Raw genomic sequence first — 20037 nt, 5'->3', positions numbered from 1 at the left:
CAGACAGTAAAACACCCTACCAGACCCAAACACTAAAGCATTGTAGATTACTTAGGTGTAGTAGACAGCTGTGTCTCTGTAGATTACTTAGGGGTAGTAGACAGCTGTGTCTCTGTAGATGACTTAGGGGTAGTAGACAGCTGTGTCTCTGTAGATCACTTAGGGGTAGTAGACAGCTGTGTCTCTGTAGATCACTTAGGGGTAGTAGACAGCTGTGTCTCTTGTTGATGGTCCTGTCTCTGTAGATTACTTAGGGGTAGTAGACAGCTGTGTCTCTTGTTGATGGTCCTCTCCTGTCTCTGTAGATTAGTTAGGGGTAGTAGACAGCTGTGTCTCTGTAGATTACTTAGGGGTAGTAGACAGCTGTGTCTCTGTAGATGACTTAGGGGTAGTAGACAGCTGTGTCTCTGTAGATTACTTAGTGGTAGTAGACAGCTGTGTCTCTGTAGATTACTTAGTGGAAGTAGACAGCTGTGTCTCTGTAGATTACTTAGGGGTAGTAGACAGCTGTGTCTCTGTAGATTACTTAGGGGTAGTAGACAGCTGTGTCTCTGTAGATGACTTAGGGGTAGTAGACAGCTGTGTCTCTGTAGATTACTTAGTGGTAGTAGACAGCTGTGTCTCTGTAGATTACTTAGTGGGTAGTAGACAGCTGTGTCTCTGTAGATCACTTAGGGGTAGTAGACAGCTGTGTCTCTGTAGATGACTTAGGGGTAGTAGACAGCTGTGTCTCTGTAGATGACTTAGGGGTAGTAGACAGCTGTGTCTCTGTAGATGACTTAGGGTAGTAGACAGCTGTGTCTCTGTAGATGACTTAGGGGTAGTAGACAGCTGTGTCTCTGTAGATTAGTTAGGGGTAGTAGACAGCTGTGTCTCTGTAGATTACTTAGGGGTAGTAGACAGCTGTGTCTCTGTAGATGGGGTAGTAGACAGCTGTGTCTCTGTAGATTACTTAGGGGTAGTAGACAGCTGTGTCTCTGTAGATGGTCCTCTCCTGTCTCTGTACTTAGGGGTAGTAGACAGCTGTGTCTCTGTAGATTAGTTAGGGGTAGTAGACAGCTGTGTCTCTGTAGATGACTTAGGGGTAGTAGACAGCTGTGTCTCTGTAGATGACTTAGGGGTAGTAGACAGCTGTGTCTCTTGTTGATGGTCCTCTCCTGTCTCTGTAGATTACTTAGGGGTAGTAGACAGCTGTGTCTCTTGTTGATGGTCCTCTCCTGTCTCTGTAGATTAGTTAGGTGTAGTAGACAGCTGTGTCTCTGTAGATTACTTAGGGGTAGTAGACAGCTGTGTCTCTGTAGATTACTTAGGGGTAGTAGACAGCTGTGTCTCTGTAGATTACTTAGGGGTAGTAGACAGCTAGATTAGTTAGGGGTAGTAGACAGCTGTGTCTCTGTAGATTAGTTAGGGGTAGTAGACAGCTGTCTCTGTAGATTAGTTAGGGGTAGTAGACAGCTGTGTCTCTTGTTGAGGGTCCAGCTGTGTCTCTGTAGATTACTTAGGGGTAGTAGACAGCTGTGTCTCTGTAGATTACTTAGGGGTAGTAGACAGCTGTGTCTCTGTAGATTACTTTGGTCCTCTCCTGTCTCTGTAGGGGTAGTAGACAGCTGTGTCTCTGTAGATTACTTAGGGGTAGTAGACAGCTGTGTCTCTGTAGATTACTTAGGGGTAGTAGACAGCTGTGTCTCTGTTGATAGGGGTAATAGACTTAGGGGTAGTAGACAGCTGTGTCTCTGTAGATTACTTAGGTCCTGTGTCTCTGTAGATCAGTTAGGGGTAGTAGACAGCTGTGTCTCTGTAGATTACTTAGGGGTAGTAGACAGCTGTGTCTCTGTAGATCACTTAGGGGTAGTAGACAGCTGTGTCTCTTGTTGATGGTCCTCTCCTGTCTCTGTAGATTAGTTAGGTGTAGTAGACAGCTGTGTCTCTGTAGATTAGTTAGGGGTAGTAGACAGCTGTGTCTCTGTAGATCACTTAGGGGTAGTAGACAGCTGTGTCTCTTGTTGATGGTCCTCTCCTGTCTCTGTAGATTAGTTAGGTGGTAGTAGACAGCTGTGTCTCTGTAGATTAGTTAGGGGTAGTAGACAGCTGTGTCTCTGTAGATTACTTAGGGGTAGTAGACAGCTGTGTCTCTGTAGATTACTTAGGGGTAGTAGACAGCTGTGTCTCTGTAGATGACTTAGGTGTAGTAGACAGCTGTGTCTCTGTAGATTACTTAGGGGTAGTAGACAGCTGTGTCTCTTGTTGATGGTCCTCTCCTGTCTCTGTAGATTAGTTAGGTGTAGTAGACAGCTGTGTCTCTGTAGATTACTTAGGGGTAGTAGACAGCTGTGTCTCTGTAGATCACTTAGGGTAGTAGACAGCTGTGTCTCTGTAGATTACTTAGGGGTAGTAGACAGCTGTGTCTCTGTAGATGAGTTAGGTGTAGTAGACAGCTGTGTCTCTGTAGATGAGTTAGGGGTAATAGACAGCTGTGTCTCTGTAGATGACTTAGGGGTAGTAGACAGCTGTGTCTCTGTAGATTAGTTAGGTGTAGTAGACAGCTGTGTCTCTGTAGATTAGTTAGGGGTAATAGACAGCTGTGTCTCTGTAGATGACTTAGGGGTAGTAGACAGCTGTGTCTCTGTAGATTAGTTAGGGGTAATAGACAGCTGTGTCTCTGTAGATGACTTAGGGGTAGTAGACAGCTGTGTCTCTGTAGATTAGTTAGGGGTAATAGACAGCTGTGTCTCTGTAGATGACTTAGGGGTAGTAGACAGCTGTGTCTCTGTTGATGTTAGGTGTAGTAGACAGCTGTGTCTCTGTAGATTAGTTAGGGGTAGTAGACAGCTGTGTCTCTGTAGATCACTTAGGGGTAGTAGACAGCTGTGTCTTTGTAGATGACTTAGGGGTAGTAGACAGCTGTGTCTCTGTAGATGATTTAGGTCTCTGGTAGTAGACAGCTGTGTCTCTGTGTTGATGTAGTAGACAGCTGTGTCTCTGTAGATTACTTAGGGGTAGTAGACAGCTGTGTCTCTGTAGATTACTTAGGGGTAGTAGACAGCTGTGTCTCTGTAGATTACTTAGGGGTAGTAGACAGCTGTGTCTCTGTAGATTACCAAGTAGACAGCTGTGTCTCTGTAGATCAGCTGTGTCTCTGTAGATTGAGGGATAGTAGACAGCTGTGTCTCTGTAGATGACTTAGGGGTAGTAGACAGCTGTGTCTCTGTAGATGACTTAGGGGTAGTAGACAGCTGTGTCTCTGTAGATGACTTAGGGGTAGTAGACAGCTGTGTCTCTGTAGATGATTTAGGGGTAGTAGACAGCTGTGTCTCTGTAGATTACTTAGGGGTAGTAGACAGCTGTGTCTCTGTAGATGATTTAGGGGTAGTAGACAGCTGTGTCTCTGTAGATTACTTAGGGGTAGTAGACAGCTGTGTCTCTGTAGATTACTTAGGGGTAGTAGACAGCTGTGTCTCTGTAGATTACTTAGGGGTAGTAGACAGCTGTGTCTCTGTAGATGATTTAGGGGTAGTAGACAACTGTGTCTCTGTAGATTACTTAGGGGTAGTAGACAGCTGTGTCTCTGTAGATTACTTAGGGGTAGTAGACAGCTGTGTCTCTGTAGATTAGTTAGGGGTAGTAGACAGCTGTGTCTCTGTAGATACTTAGGGGTAGTAGACAGCTGTGTCTCTGTAGATCACTTAGGGGTAGTAGACAGCTGTGTCTCTGTAGTTGATGGGGTAGTAGACAGCTGTGTCTCTGTAGATTACTTAGGGGTAGTAGACAGCTGTGTCTCTGTGTACTTAGGGGTAGTAGACAGCTGTGTCTCTGTAGATTACTTAGGGGTAGTAGACAGCTGTGTCTCTGTAGATGACTTAGGGGTAGTAGACAGCTGTGTCTCTGTAGATTACTTAGGGGTAGTAGACAGCTGTGTCTCTGTAGATGACTTAGGGGTAGTAGACAGCTGTGTCTCTGTAGATCACTTAGGGGTAGTAGACAGCTGTGTCTCTGTAGATGACTTAGGGGTAGTAGACAGCTGTGTCTCTTGTTGAGGGTCCAGCTGTGTCTCTGTAGATGATTTAGGGGTAGTAGACAGCTGTGTCTCTGTAGATCACTTAGGGGTAGTAGACAGCTGTGTCTCTGTAGATGACTTAGGGGTAGTAGACAGCTGTGTCTCTGTAGATTACTTAGGGGTAGTAGACAACTGTGTCTCTGTAGATTACTTAGGGGTAGTAGACAGCTGTGTCTCTGTAGATGATTTAGGGGTAGTAGACAGCTGTGTCTCTGTAGATTACTTAGGGGTAGTAGACAGCTGTGTCTCTGTTGATTACTTAGGTGTAGTAGACAGCTGTGTCTCTGTAGATTACTTAGGGGTAGTAGACAGCTGTGTCTCTGTAGATTACTTAGGGGTAGTAGACAGCTGTGTCTCTGTAGATTACTTAGGGGTAGTAGACAGCTGTGTCTCTGTAGATTACTTAGGGGTAGTAGACAGCTGTGTCTCTGTAGATGACTTAGGGGTAGTAGACAGCTGTGTCTCTGTAGATTACTTAGGGGTAGTAGACAGCTGTGTCTCTGTAGATTACTTAGGGGTAGTAGACAGCTGTGTCTCTTGTTGATGGTCCTCTCCTGTCTCTGTAGATGACTTAGGGGTAGTAGACAGCTGTGTCTCTGTAGATTAGTTAGGGGTAGTAGACAGCTGTGTCTCTGTAGATTACTTAGGGGTAGTAGACAGCTGTGTCTCTGTAGATTACTTAGGGGTAGTAGACAGCTGTGTCTCTGTAGATTACTTAGGGGTAGTAGACAGCTGTGTCTCTGTAGATGACTTAGGGGTAGTAGACAGCTGTGTCTCTGTAGATTGGGGTAGTAGACAGCTGTGTCTCTGTAGATGACTTAGGGGTAGTAGACAGCTGTGTCTCTTGTTGATGGTCCTCTCCTGTCTCTGTCCTGCAGATGACTTAGGGGTAGTAGACAGCTGTGTCTCTGTAGATTACAGTAGACAGCTGTGTCTCTGTAGATGATTTAGGGGTAGTAGACAGCTGTGTCTCTGTAGATTACTTAGGGGTAGTAGACAACTGTGTCTCTGTAGATTACTTAGGGGTAGTAGACAGCTGTGTCTCTGTAGATGATTTAGGGGTAGTAGACAGCTGTGTCTCTGTAGATTACTTAGGGGTAGTAGACAGCTGTCTCTGTTGCAGATTACTTAGGTGTAGTAGACAGCTGTGTCTCTGTAGATTACTTAGGGGTAGTAGACAGCTGTGTCTCTGTAGATTAGTTAGGGGTAGTAGACAACTGTGTCTCTGTAGATTACTTAGGGGTAGTAGACAGCTGTGTCTCTGTAGATTACTTAGGGGTAGTAGACAGCTGTGTCTCTGTAGATTACTTAGGGGTAGTAGACAGCTGTGTCTCTGTAGATTACTTAGGGGTAGTAGACAGCTGTGTCTCTGTAGATTACTTAGGGGTAGTAGACAGCTGTGTCTCTTGTTGATGGTCCTCTCCTGTCTCTGTAGATGACTTAGGGGTAGTAGACAGCTGTGTCTCTGTAGATACTTAGGGGTAGTAGACAGCTGTGTCTCTGTAGATTACTTAGGGGTAGTAGACAGCTGTGTCTCTGTAGATTACTTAGGGGTAGTAGACAGCTGTGTCTCTGTAGATCACTTAGGGGTAGTAGACAGCTGTGTCTCTTGTTGATGGTCCTCTCCTGTCTCTGTAGATTAGTTAGGTGTAGTAGACAGCTGTGTCTCTGTAGATTAGTTAGGGGTAGTAGACAGCTGTGTCTCTGTAGATCACTTAGGGGTAGTAGACAGCTGTGTCTCTGTAGATTACTTAGGGGTAGTAGACAGCTGTGTCTCTGTAAAGGTGTAGTAGACAGCTGTGTCTCTGTAGATTAGTTAGGGGTAGTAGACAGCTGTGTCTCTTGTTGATGGTCCTCTCCTGTCTCTGTAGATTAGTTAGGTGTAGTAGACAGCTGTGTCTCTGTAGATTAGTTAGGGGTAGTAGACAGCTGTGTCTCTGTAGATCACTTAGGGGTAGTAGACAGCTGTGTCTCTGTAGATTAGTTAGGGGTAGTAGACAGCTGTGTCTCTGTAGATTAGTTAGGTGTAGTAGACAGCTGTGTCTCTGTAGATTAGTTAGGGGTAATAGACAGCTGTGTCTCTGTAGATGACTTAGGGGTAGTAGACAGCTGTGTCTCTGTAGATTAGTTAGGTGTAGTAGACAGCTGTGTCTCTGTAGATTAGTTAGGGGTAGTAGACAGCTGTGTCTCTGTAGATCACTTAGGGGTAGTAGACAGCTGTGTCTCTGTAGATTAGTTAGGGGTAGTAGACAGCTGTGTCTCTGTAGATGACTTAGGGGTAGTAGACAGCTGTGTCTCTGTAGATTAGTTAGGGGTAATAGACAGCTGTGTCTCTGTAGATGACTTAGGGGTAGTAGACAGCTGTGTCTCTGTAGATTAGTTAGGTGTAGTAGACAGCTGTGTCTCTGTAGATTAGTTAGGGTAGTAGACAGCTGTGTCTCTGTAGATCACTTAGGGGTAGTAGACAGCTGTGTCTTTGTAGATTACTTAGGGGTAGTAGACAGCTGTGTCTCTGTAGATGATTTAGGGGTAGTAGACAGCTGTGTCTCTGTAGATTACTTAGGTGTAGTAGACAGCTGTGTCTCATATGACCTTAGGGGTAGTAGACAGCTGTGTCTCTGTAGATTACTTAGGGGTAGTAGACAGCTGTGTCTCTGAGATACTTAGGGGTAGTAGACAGCTGTGTCTCTGTAGATTACTTAGGGGTAGTAGACAGCTGTGTCTCTGTAGATTACTTAGGGGTAGTAGACAGCTGTGTCTCTGTATTTAGGGGTAGTAGACAGCTGTGTCTCTGTAGATTACTTAGGGGTAGTAGACAGCTGTGTCTCTGTAGATTACTTAGGGGTAGTAGACAGCTGTGTCTCTGTAGATTACTTAGGGGTAGTAGACAGCTGTGTCTCTGTAGATGATTTAGGGGTAGTAGACAGCTGTGTCTCTGTAGATTACTTAGGGGTAGTAGACAGCTGTGTCTCTGTAGATGACTTAGGGGTAGTAGACAGCTGTGTCTCTGTAGATTACTTAGGGGTAGTAGACAGCTGTGTCTCTGTAGATTACTTAGGGGTAGTAGACAGCTGTGTCTCTGTAGATTACTTAGGGGTAGTAGACAGCTGTGTCTCTGTAGATGATTTAGGGGTAGTAGACAGCTGTGTCTCTGTAGATTACTTAGGGGTAGTAGACAGCTGTGTCTCTGTAGATTACTTAGGGGTAGTAGACAGCTGTGTCTCTGTAGATTAGTTAGGGGTAGTAGACAGCTGTGTCTCTGTAGATTACAGTAGACAGCTGTGTCTCTGTAGATCACTTAGGGGTAGTAGACAGCTGTGTCTCTGTAGATGACTTAGGGGTAGTAGACAGCTGTGTCTCTGTAGATTACTTAGGGGTAGTAGACAGCTGTGTCTCTGTAGATTACTTAGGGGTAGTAGACAGCTGTGTCTCTGTAGATTACTTAGGGGTAGTAGACAGCTGTGTCTCTGTAGATTACTTAGGGGTAGTAGACAGCTGTGTCTCTGTAGATTACTTAGGGGTAGTAGACAGCTGTGTCTCTGTAGATTACTTAGGGGTAGTAGACAGCTGTGTCTCTGTAGATTACTTAGGGGTAGTAGACAGCTGTGTCTCTGCTAGATTACTTAGGGGTAGTAGACAGCTGTGTCTCTGTAGATTACTTAGGGGTAGTAGACAGCTGTGTCTCTGTAGATGATTTAGGGGTAGTAGACAGCTGTGTCTCTGTAGATCACTTAGGGGTAGTAGACAGCTGTGTCTCTGTAGATGACTTAGGGGTAGTAGACAGCTGTGTCTCTGTAGATTACTTAGGGGTAGTAGACAACTGTGTCTCTGTAGATTACTTAGGGGTAGTAGACAGCTGTGTCTCTGTAGATGATTTAGGGGTAGTAGACAGCTGTGTCTCTGTAGATTACTTAGGGGTAGTAGACAGCTGTGTCTCTGTTGATTACTTAGGTGTAGTAGACAGCTGTGTCTCTGTAGATTACTTAGGGGTAGTAGACAGCTGTGTCTCTGTAGATTACTTAGGGGTAGTAGACAACTGTGTCTCTGTAGATTACTTAGGGGTAGTAGACAGCTGTGTCTCTGTAGATTACTTAGGGGTAGTAGACAGCTGTGTCTCTGTAGATTATTAGGGGTAGTAGACAGCTGTGTCTCTGTAGATTACTTAGGGGTAGTAGACAGCTGTGTCTCTGTAGATTACTTAGGGGTAGTAGACAGCTGTGTCTCTTGTTGATGGTCCTCTCCTGTCTCTGTAGATGACTTAGGGGTAGTAGACAGCTGTGTCTCTGTAGATTAGTTAGGGGTAGTAGACAGCTGTGTCTCTGTAGATTACTTAGGGGTAGTAGACAGCTGTGTCTCTGTAGATTACTTAGGGGTAGTAGACAGCTGTGTCTCTGTAGATTACTTAGGGGTAGTAGACAGCTGTGTCTCTGTAGATGACTTAGGGGTAGTAGACAGCTGTGTCTCTGTAGATGACTTAGGGGTAGTAGACAGCTGTGTCTCTGTAGATGACTTAGGGGTAGTAGACAGCTGTGTCTCTTGTTGATGGTCCTCTCCTGTCTCTGTAGATGACTTAGGGGTAGTAGACAGCTGTGTCTCTGTAGATTACTTAGGGTAGTAGACAGCTGTGTCTCTGTAGATGACTTAGGGGTAGTAGACAGCTGTGTCTCTGTAGATGACTTAGGGTAGTAGACAGCTGTGTCTCTGTAGATGACTTAGGGGTAGTAGACAGCTGTGTCTCTGTAGATGATTTAGGGGTAGTAGACAGCTGTGTCTCTGTAGATGATTTAGGGGTAGTAGACAGCTGTGTCTCTTGTTGATGGTCCTCTCCTGTCTCTGTAGATTACTTAGGGGTAGTAGACAGCTGTGTCTCTGTAGATGACTTAGGGTAGTAGACAGCTGTGTCTCTGTAGATTACTTAGGGGTAGTAGACAGCTGTGTCTCTGTAGATGACTTAGGGGTAGTAGACAGCTGTGTCTCTGTAGATGACTTAGGGGTAGTAGACAGCTGTGTCTCTTGTTGATGGTCCTCTCCTGTCTCTGTAGATGACTTAGGGGTAGTAGACAGCTGTGTCTCTGTAGATGACTTAGGGGTAGTAGACAGCTGTGTCTCTGTAGATTACTTAGGGGTAGTAGACAGCTGTGTCTCTGTAGATTACTTAGGGGTAGTAGACAGCTGTGTCTCTGTAGATTAGTTAGGTGTAGTAGACAGCTGTGTCTCTGTAGATTAGTTAGGGGTAGTAGACAGCTGTGTCTCTGTAGATTACTTAGGGGTAGTAGACAGCTGTGTCTCTGTAGATTACTTAGGGGTAGTAGACAGCTGTGTCTCTGTAGATTACTTAGGGGTAGTAGACAGCTGTGTCTCTGTAGATTACTTAGGGGTAGTAGACAGCTGTGTCTCTGTAGATTACTTAGGGGTAGTAGACAGCTGTGTCTCTGTAGATGACTTAGGGGTAGTAGACAGCTGTGTCTCTGTAGATGATTTAGGGGTAGTAGACAGCTGTGTCTCTGTAGATTAGGGGTAGTAGACAGCTGTGTCTCTGTAGATGATTTAGGGGTAGTAGACAGCTGTGTCTCTGTAGATTACTTAGGGGTAGTAGACAGCTGTGTCTCTGTAGATTACTTAGGGGTAGTAGACAGCTGTGTCTCTGTAGATTACTTAGGGGTAGTAGACAGCTGTGTCTCTTGTTGATGGTCCTCTCCTGTCTCTGTAGATGACTTAGGGGTAGTAGACAGCTGTGTCTCTGTAGATTACTTAGGGGTAGTAGACAGCTGTGTCTCTGTAGATTACTTAGGGGTAGTAGACAGCTGTGTCTCTGTAGATTACTTAGGGGTAGTAGACAGCTGTGTCTCTGTAGATCACTTAGGGGTAGTAGACAGCTGTGTCTCTTGTTGATGGTCCTCTCCTGTCTCTGTAGATTACTTAGGTGTAGTAGACAGCTGTGTCTCTGTAGATTAGTTAGGGGTAGTAGACAGCTGTGTCTCTGTAGATCACTTAGGGGTAGTAGACAGCTGTGTCTCTGTAGATTACTTAGGGGTAGTAGACAGCTGTGTCTCTGTAGATTAGTTAGGTGTAGTAGACAGCTGTGTCTCTGTAGATTAGTTAGGGGTAGTAGACAGCTGTGTCTCTTGTTGATGGTCCTCTCCTGTCTCTGTAGATTAGTTAGGTGTAGTAGACAGCTGTGTCTCTGTAGATTAGTTAGGGGTAGTAGACAGCTGTGTCTCTGTAGATCACTTAGGGGTAGTAGACAGCTGTGTCTCTGTAGATTAGTTAGGGGTAGTAGACAGCTGTGTCTCTGTAGATTAGTTAGGTGTAGTAGACAGCTGTGTCTCTGTAGATTAGTTAGGGGTAATAGACAGCTGTGTCTCTGTAGATGACTTAGGGGTAGTAGACAGCTGTGTCTCTGTAGATTAGTTAGGTGTAGTAGACAGCTGTGTCTCTGTAGATTAGTTAGGGGTAGTAGACAGCTGTGTCTCTGTAGATCACTTAGGGGTAGTAGACAGCTGTGTCTCTGTAGATTACTTAGGGGTAGTAGACAGCTGTGTCTCTGTAGATGACTTAGGGTAGTAGACAGCTGTGTCTCTGTAGATTAGTTAGGGGTAATAGACAGCTGTGTCTCTGTAGATGACTTAGGGGTAGTAGACAGCTGTGTCTCTGTAGATTAGTTAGGTGTAGTAGACAGCTGTGTCTCTGTAGATTAGTTAGGGGTAGTAGACAGCTGTGTCTCTGTAGATCACTTAGGGGTAGTAGACAGCTGTGTCTTTGTAGATTACTTAGGGGTAGTAGACAGCTGTGTCTCTGTAGATGACTTAGGGGTAGTAGACAGCTGTGTCTCTGTAGATTACTTAGGTGTAGTAGACAGCTGTGTCTCTGTAGATTACTTAGGGGTAGTAGACAGCTGTGTCTCTGTAGATTACTTAGGGGTAGTAGACAGCTGTGTCTCTGTAGATTACTTAGGGGTAGTAGACAGCTGTGTCTCTGTAGATTACTTAGGGGTAGTAGACAGCTGTGTCTCTGTAGATTACTTAGGGGTAGTAGACAGCTGTGTCTCTGTAGATTACTTAGGGGTAGTAGACAGCTGTGTCTCTGTAGATTACTTAGGGGTAGTAGACAGCTGTGTCTCTGTAGATTACTTAGGGGTAGTAGACAGCTGTGTCTCTGTAGATGACTTAGGGGTAGTAGACAGCTGTGTCTCTGTAGATGATTTAGGGGTAGTAGACAGCTGTGTCTCTGTAGATTACTTAGGGGTAGTAGACAGCTGTGTCTCTGTAGATGATTTAGGGGTAGTAGACAGCTGTGTCTCTGTAGATTACTTAGGGGTAGTAGACAGCTGTGTCTCTGTAGATTACTTAGGGGTAGTAGACAGCTGTGTCTCTGTAGATGACTTAGGGGTAGTAGACAGCTGTGTCTCTGTAGATGATTTAGGGGTAGTAGACAGCTGTGTCTCTGTAGATTACTTAGGGGTAGTAGACAGCTGTGTCTCTGTAGATTACTTAGGGGTAGTAGACAGCTGTGTCTCTGTAGATTACTTAGGGGTAGTAGACAGCTGTGTCTCTGTAGATTACTTAGGGGTAGTAGACAGCTGTGTCTCTGTAGATGACTTAGGGGTAGTAGACAGCTGTGTCTCTGTAGATGACTTAGGGGTAGTAGACAGCTGTGTCTCTGTAGATTACTTAGGGGTAGTAGACAGCTGTGTCTCTGTAGATTACTTAGGGGTAGTAGACAGCTGTGTCTCTGTAGATTACTTAGGGGTAGTAGACAGCTGTGTCTCTGTAGATTACTTAGGGGTAGTAGACAGCTGTGTCTCTGTAGATACTTAGGGGTAGTAGACAGCTGTGTCTCTGTAGATTACTTAGGGGTAGTAGACAGCTGTGTCTCTGTAGATTACTTAGGGGTAGTAGACAGCTGTGTCTCTGTAGATTACTTAGGGGTAGTAGACAGCTGTGTCTCTGTAGATTACTTAGGGGTAGTAGACAGCTGTGTCTCTGTAGATGATTTAGGGGTAGTAGACAGCTGTGTCTCTGTAGATCACTTAGGGGTAGTAGACAGCTGTGTCTCTGTAGATGACTTAGGGGTAGTAGACAGCTGTGTCTCTGTAGATTACTTAGGGGTAGTAGACAGCTGTGTCTCTGTAGATTACTTAGGGGTAGTAGACAGCTGTGTCTCTGTAGATGATTTAGGGGTAGTAGACAGCTGTGTCTCTGTAGATTACTTAGGGGTAGTAGACAGCTGTGTCTCTGTTGATTACTTAGGTGTAGTAGACAGCTGTGTCTCTGTAGATTACTTAGGGGTAGTAGACAGCTGTGTCTCTGTAGATTACTTAGGGGTAGTAGACAACTGTGTCTCTGTAGATTACTTAGGGGTAGTAGACAGCTGTGTCTCTGTAGATTACTTAGGGTAGTAGACAGCTGTGTCTCTGTAGATTACTTAGGGGTAGTAGACAGCTGTGTCTCTGTAGATGACTTAGGGGTAGTAGACAGCTGTGTCTCTGTAGATTACTTAGGGGTAGTAGACAGCTGTGTCTCTTGTTGATGGTCCTCTCCTGTCTCTGTAGATGACTTAGGGGTAGTAGACAGCTGTGTCTCTGTAGATTACTTAGGGGTAGTAGACAGCTGTGTCTCTGTAGATTACTTAGGGGTAGTAGACAGCTGTGTCTCTGTAGATTACTTAGGGGTAGTAGACAGCTGTGTCTCTGTAGATTACTTAGGGGTAGTAGACAGCTGTGTCTCTGTAGATGACTTAGGGGTAGTAGACAGCTGTGTCTCTGTAGATTACTTAGGGGTAGTAGACAGCTGTGTCTCTGTAGATGACTTAGGGGTAGTAGACAGCTGTGTCTCTTGTTGATGGTCCTCTCCTGTCTCTGTAGATGACTTAGGGGTAGTAGACAGGTGTCTCTGTAGATTAGGGGTAGTAGACAGCTGTGTCTCTGTAGATGACTTAGGGGTAGTAGACAGCTGTGTCTCTGTAGATGACTTAGGGGTAGTAGACAGCTGTGTCTCTGTAGATGACTTAGGGGTAGTAGACAGCTGTGTCTCTGTAGATGATTTAGGGGTAGTAGACAGCTGTGTCTCTGTAGATGACTTAGGGGTAGTAGACAGCTGTGTCTCTTGTTGATGGTCCTCTCCTGTCTCTGTAGATGACTTAGGGGTAGTAGACAGCTGTGTCTCTGTAGATGACTTAGGGGTAGTAGACAGCTGTGTCTCTGTAGATGACTTAGGGGTAGTAGACAGCTGTGTCTCTGTAGATGACTTAGGGGTAGTAGACAGCTGTGTCTCTGTAGATGACTTAGGGGTAGTAGACAGCTCTGTCTCTTGTTGATGGTCCTCTCCTGTCTCTGTAGATGACTTAGGGGTAGTAGACAGCTGTGTCTCTGTAGATGACTTAGGGGTAGTAGACAGCTGTGTCTCTGTAGATGACTTAGGGGTAGTAGACAGCTGTGTCTCTGTAGATGACTTAGGGGTAGTAGACAGCTGTGTCTCTGTAGATGACTTAGGGGTAGTAGACAGCTGTGTCTCTGTAGATGATTTAGGGGTAGTAGACAGCTGTGTCTCTTGTTGATGGTCCTCTCCTGTCTCTGTAGATCACTTAGGGGTAGTAGACAGCTGTGTCTCTGTAGACTTAGGGGTAGTAGACAGCTGTGTCTCTGTAGATTACTTAGGGGTAGTAGACAGCTGTGTCTCTGTAGATTACTTAGGGGTAGTAGACAGCTGTGTCTCTTGTTGATGGTCCTCTCCTGTCTCTGTAGATGACTTAGGGGTAGTAGACAGCTGTGTCTCTGTAGATTACTTAGGGGTAGTAGACAGCTGTGTCTCTGTAGATGACTTAGGGGTAGTAGACAGCTGTGTCTCTGTGTCTCTAGTAGACAGCTGTGTCTCTGTAGATGATTTAGGGGTAGTAGACAGCTGTGTCTCTGTAGATTACTTAGGGGTAGTAGACAGCTGTGTCTCTGTAGATGACTTAGGGGTAGTAGACAGCTGTGTCTCTGTAGATGACTTAGGGGTAGTAGACAGCTGTGTCTCTGTAGATGATTTAGGGGTAGACAGCTGTGTCTCTGTAGATTAGGGGTAGTAGACAGCTGTGTCTCTGTAGATGACTTAGGGGTAGTAGACAGCTGTGTCTCTTGTTGATGGTCCTCTCCTGTCTCTGTAGATGACTTAGGGGTAGTAGACAGCTGTGTCTCTGTAGATTACTTAGGGGTAGTAGACAGCTGTGTCTCTGTAGATTACTTAGGGGTAGTAGACAGCTGTGTCTCTGTAGATTACTTAGGGGTAGTAGACAGCTGTGTCTCTGTAGATTACTTAGGGGTAGTAGACAGCTGTGTCTCTGTAGATTACTTAGGGGTAGTAGACAGCTGTGTCTCTGTAGATTACTTAGGGGTAGTAGACAGCTGTGTCTCTGTAGATTACTTAGGGGTAGTAGACAGCTGTGTCTCTGTAGATCACTTAGGGGTAGTAGACAGCTGTGTCTCTGTAGATTACTTAGGGGTAGTAGACAGCTGTGTCTCTGTAGATTACTTAGGGGTAGTAGACAGCTGTGTCTCTGTAGATTACTTAGGGGTAGTAGACAGCTGTGTCTCTGTAGATGACTTAGGGGTAGTAGACAGCTGTGTCTCTGTAGATTACTTAGGGGTAGTAGACAGCTGTGTCTCTGTAGATTACTTAGGGGTAGTAGACAGCTGTGTCTCTGTAGATTACTTAGGGGTAGTAGACAGCTCTGTCTCTGTAGATGACTTAGGGGTAGTAGACAGCTGTGTCTCTGTAGATGATTTAGGGGTAGTAGACAGCTCTGTCTCTGTAGATGACTTAGGGGTAGTAGACAGCTGTGTCTCTGTAGATTACTTAGGGGTAGTAGACAGCTGTGTCTCTGTAGATTACTTAGGGGTAGTAGACAGCTGTGTCTCTGTAGATTACTTAGGGGTAGTAGACAGCTGTGTCTCTGTAGATGACTTAGGGGTAGTAGACAGCTGTGTCTCTGTAGATTACTTAGGGGTAGTAGACAGCTGTGTCTCTGTAGATTACTTAGGGGTAGTAGACAGCTGTGTCTCTGTAGATTACTTAGGGGTAGTAGACAGCTGTGTCTCTGTAGATTACTTAGGGGTAGTAGACAGCTGTGTCTCTGTAGATGATTTAGGGGTAGTAGACAGCTGTGTCTCTGTAGATGATTTAGGGGTAGTAGACAGCTGTGTCTCTTGTTGATGGTCCTCTCCTGTCTCTGTAGATTACTTAGGGGTAGTAGACAGCTGTGTCTCTGTAGATGACTTAGGGGTAGTAGACAGCTCTGTCTCTTGTTGATGGTCCTCTCCTGTCTCTGTAGATTAGTTAGGGGTAGTAGACAGCTGTGTCTCTGTAGATTAGTTAGGGGTAGTAGACAGCTGTGTCTCTGTAGATTACTTAGGGGTAGTAGACAGCTGTGTCTCTGTAGATTAGTTAGGGGTAGTAGACAGCTGTGTCTCTGTAGATTACTTAGGGGTAGTAGACAGCTGTGTCTCTGTAGATTAGTTAGGGGTAGTAGACAGCTGTGTCTCTGTAGATTACTTAGGGGTAGTAGACAGCTGTGTCTCTGTAGATTAGTTAGGGGTAGTAGACAGCTGTGTCTCTGTAGATCACTTAGGGGTAGTAGACAGCTGTGTCTCTTGTTGATGGTCCTCTCCTGTCTCTGTAGATTACTTAGGGGTAGTAGACAGCTGTGTCTCTGTAGATTACTTAGGGGTAGTAGACAGCTGTGTCTCTGTAGATTAGTTAGGGGTAGTAGACAGCTGTGTCTCTGTAGATGATTTAGGGGTAGTAGACAGCTGTGTCTCTTGTTGATGTTCCTCTCCTGTCTCTGTAGATTACTTAGGGGTAGTAGACAGCTGTGTCTCTGTAGATGACTTAGGGGTAGTAGACAGCTGTGTCTCTGTAGATGACTTAGGGGTAGTAGACAGCTGTGTCTCTTGTAGATGGTCCTCTCCTGTCTCTGTAGATTACTTAGGGGTAGTAGACAGCTGTGTCTCTGTAGATTACTTAGGGGTAGTAGACAGCTGTGTCTCTTGTTGATGGTCCTCTCCTGTCTCTGTAGATGACTTAGGGGTAGTAGACAGCTGTGTCTCTGTAGATTACTTAGGGGTAGTAGACAGCTGTGTCTCTTGTTGATGGTCCTCTCCTGTCTCTGTAGATGACTTAGGGGTAGTAGACAGCTGTGTCTCTGTAGATTACTTAGGGGTAGTAGACAGCTGTGTCTCTGTAGATTACTTAGGGGTAGTAGACAGCTGTGTCTCTGTAGATTACTTAGGGGTAGTAGACAGCTGTGTCTCTGTAGATGACTTAGGGGTAGTAGACAGCTGTGTCTCTGTAGATGACTTAGGGGTAGTAGACAGCTGTGTCTCTGTAGATTAGTTAGGGGTAGTAGACAGCTGTGTCTCTGTAGATTACTTAGGGGTAGTAGACAGCTGTGTCTCTGTAGATTAGTTAGGGGTAGTAGACAGCTGTGTCTCTGTAGATTACTTAGGGGTAGTAGACAGCTGTGTCTCTGTAGATTACTTAGGGGTAGTAGACAGCTGTGTCTCTGTAGATTACTTAGGGGTAGTAGACAGCTGTGTCTCTGTAGATTACTTAGGGGTAGTAGACAGCTGTGTCTCTGTAGATGACTTAGGGGTAGTAGACAGCTGTGTCTCTGTAGATTACTTAGGGGTAGTAGACAGCTGTGTCTCTGTAGATTACTTAGGGGTAGTAGACAGCTGTGTCTCTGTAGATTACTTAGGGGTAGTAGACAGCTGTGTCTCTGTAGATGACTTAGGGGTAGTAGACAGCTGTGTCTCTGTAGATTACTTAGGGGTAGTAGACAGCTGTGTCTCTGTAGATTAGTTAGGGGTAGTAGACAGCTGTGTCTCTGTAGATTACTTAGGGGTAGTAGACAGCTGTGTCTCTGTAGATTAGTTAGGGGTAGTAGACAGCTGTGTCTCTGTAGATTAGTTAGGGGTAGTAGACAGCTGTGTCTCTGTAGATTACTTAGGGGTAGTAGACAGCTGTGTCTCTGTAGATTAGTTAGGGGTAATAGACAGCTGTGTCTCTGTAGATGACTTAGGGGTAGTAGACAGCTGTGTCTCTGTAGATGACTTAGGGGTAGTAGACAGCTGTGTCTCTGTAGATTACTTAGGGGTAGTAGACAGCTGTGTCTCTGTAGATGACTTAGGGGTAGTAGACAGCTGTGTCTCTGTAGATTACTTAGGGGTAGTAGACAGCTCTGTCTCTTGTTGATGGTCCTCTCCTGTCTCTGTAGATGACTTAGGGGTAGTAGACAGCTGTGTCTCTGTAGATTACTTAGGGGTAGTAGACAGCTGTGTCTCTGTAGATGACTTAGGGGTAGTAGACAGCTGTGTCTCTGTAGATTACATAGGGGTAGTAGACAGCTGTGTCTCTGTAGATTACTTAGGGGTAGTAGACAGCTGTGTCTCTTGTTGATGGTCCTCTCCTGTCTCTGTAGATGACTTAGGGGTAGTAGACAGCTGTGTCTCTGTAGATGACTTAGGGGTAGTAGACAGCTGTGTCTCTGTAGATTACTTAGGGGTAGTAGACAGCTGTGTCTCTGTAGATGATTTAGGGGTAGTAGACAGCTGTGTCTCTTGTTGATGGTCCTCTCCTGTCTCTGTAGATCACTTAGGGGTAGTAGACAGCTGTGTCTCTGTAGATTACTTAGGGGTAGTAGACAGCTGTGTCTCTGTAGATTACTTAGGGGTAGTAGACAGCTGTGTCTCTGTAGATTACTTAGGGGTAGTAGACAGCTGTGTCTCTGTAGATGACTTAGGGGTAGTAGACAGCTGTGTCTCTGTAGATGACTTAGGGGTAGTAGACAGCTGTGTCTCTGTAGATCACTTAGGGGTAGTAGACAGCTGTGTCTCTGTAGATTACTTAGGGGTAGTAGACAGCTGTGTCTCTGTAGATGACTTAGGGGTAGTAGACAGCTGTGTCTCTGTAGATTACTTAGGGGTAGTAGACAGCTGTGTCTCTGTAGATTACTTAGGGGTAGTAGACAGCTGTGTCTCTGTAGATGACTTAGGGGTAGTAGACAGCTGTGTCTCTGTAGATTACTTAGGGGTAGTAGACAGCTGTGTCTCTGTAGATGACTTAGGGGTAGTAGACAGCTGTGTCTCTTGTAGATGGTCCTCTCCTGTCTCTGTAGATTACTTAGGGGTAGTAGACAGCTGTGTCTCTGTAGATGACTTAGGGGTAGTAGACAGCTGTGTCTCTGTAGATTACTTAGGGGTAGTAGACAGCTGTGTCTCTTGTAGATGGTCCTCTCCTGTCTCTGTAGATTACTTAGGGGTAGTAGACAGCTGTGTCTCTGTAGATGATTTAGGGGTAGTAGACAGCTGTGTCTCTGTAGATTACTTAGGGGTAGTAGACAGCTGTGTCTCTGTAGATGATTTAGGGGTATAGACAGCTCTCTCTCCTGTCTCTGTAGATTACTTAGGGGTAGTAGACAGCTGTGTCTCTGTAGATGATTTAGGGGTAGTAGACAGCTGTGTCTCTTGTAGATGGGGTAGTAGACAGCTGTGTCTCTGTAGATTACTTAGGGGTAGTAGACAGCTGTGTCTCTGTAGATGAGTAGACAGCTGTGTCTCTGTAGATGGGGTAGTAGACAGCTGTGTCTCTGTAGATTACTTAGGGGTAGTAGACAGCTGTGTCTCTGTAGATGACTTAGGGGTAGTAGACAGCTGTGTCTCTGTAGATGACTTAGGGTAGTAGACAGCTGTGTCTCTGTAGATGACTTAGGGGTAGTAGACAGCTGTGTCTCTGTAGATTATTTAGTAGTAGACAGCTGTGTCTCTGTAGATTACTTAGGGGTAGTAGACAGCTGTGTCTCTGTAGATTAGTTAGGGGTAGTAGACAGCTGTGTCTCTGTAGATTAGTTAGGGGTAGTAGACAGCTGTGTCTCTGTAGATTACTCAGCTGTGTCTCTTGTTGATGGTCCTCTCCTGTCTCTGTAGGCTCTGTATGAGGCTGGAGTGAAGAGGAAAGGGACTGACGTGGCTACATGGATCACCATTATGTCAGAGAGAAGTGTCCCCCACCTACAGAAAGGTACCGACTCTGTAACGAGGGACCTCTTCATGCTCTGTAACGAGGGACCTCTTCATGCTCTGTAACGAGGGACCTCTTCATGCTCTGTAACGAGGGACCTCTTCATGCACACAGGATCGTTTGGACAAAATACTCAAACTCAAAGTCAAGATGGGCGACAACCAGACATTTTTAGACATAAAGAACGTAGATGTTTTCTATCAACCCGGTGACTCTTCAGAAAGATGACCAAATGTTGGCTATGTCTGTTCCAGTGTTTGACAGGTACAAGAGCTACAGTCCATACGACATGCAGGAGAGTATCAGGAAGGAGGTGAAGGGAGACCTGGAGAAGTCCTTCCTGACACTGGGTAACATTCTACATATCATATATCTACATTCTATAATATATACATCTATATCATATACCTACATTCTATAATATATATATCTATAACTTATAACATGTATTCTATAATATATACATCTATATCATATACCTACATTCTATAATATATACATCTATATCATATACCTACATTCTATAATATATATATCTATAACTTATAACATGTATTCTATAATATATACATCTATATCTATAACATATAACCTGTATTCTATAATATATACATCTATATCTATAACATATAACCTGTATTCTATAATATAATACATCTATATCTATATCATGTACCTACATTCTATAATATATACATCTATAACATATAACCTGTATTCTATAATATATACATCTATATCATCTAACGTATAACCTGTATTCTATCATATATACATCTATATCTATATCATATAACATATATTCTATAATATATACATCTATATCTATATCATATAACCTATAATATATACATCCATATCTACATATCATATACCTGCATACTATAATATATACATCCATATCTGTATATAATATACCTACATTCT

At 44.6% G+C, this 20037-nt stretch overlaps 1 pseudogene across 1 annotated transcript in view; it reads left to right on the top strand.

The window, feature by feature from the left end:
• The window catches only part of LOC127927304 (annexin A2-A-like), a 46224-nt pseudogene that overhangs the window by 15406 nt on the left and 10781 nt on the right, over nt 1-20037 (top strand). The window contains exons 9-10 of the transcript XR_008126847.1: nt 19017-19110; nt 19365-19460. The product of XR_008126847.1 is annotated as an annexin A2-A-like (transcript). The remainder of the gene's footprint in view (nt 1-19016; nt 19111-19364; nt 19461-20037) is intronic.

This window comes from Oncorhynchus keta, unplaced genomic scaffold (genome assembly GCF_023373465.1).
Source record: "Oncorhynchus keta strain PuntledgeMale-10-30-2019 unplaced genomic scaffold, Oket_V2 Un_scaffold_11571_pilon_pilon, whole genome shotgun sequence".
Classification (NCBI taxonomy): Eukaryota; Metazoa; Chordata; class Actinopteri; order Salmoniformes; family Salmonidae; genus Oncorhynchus; species Oncorhynchus keta.
This window is presented reverse-complemented; position numbering and strand designations above follow the sequence as displayed.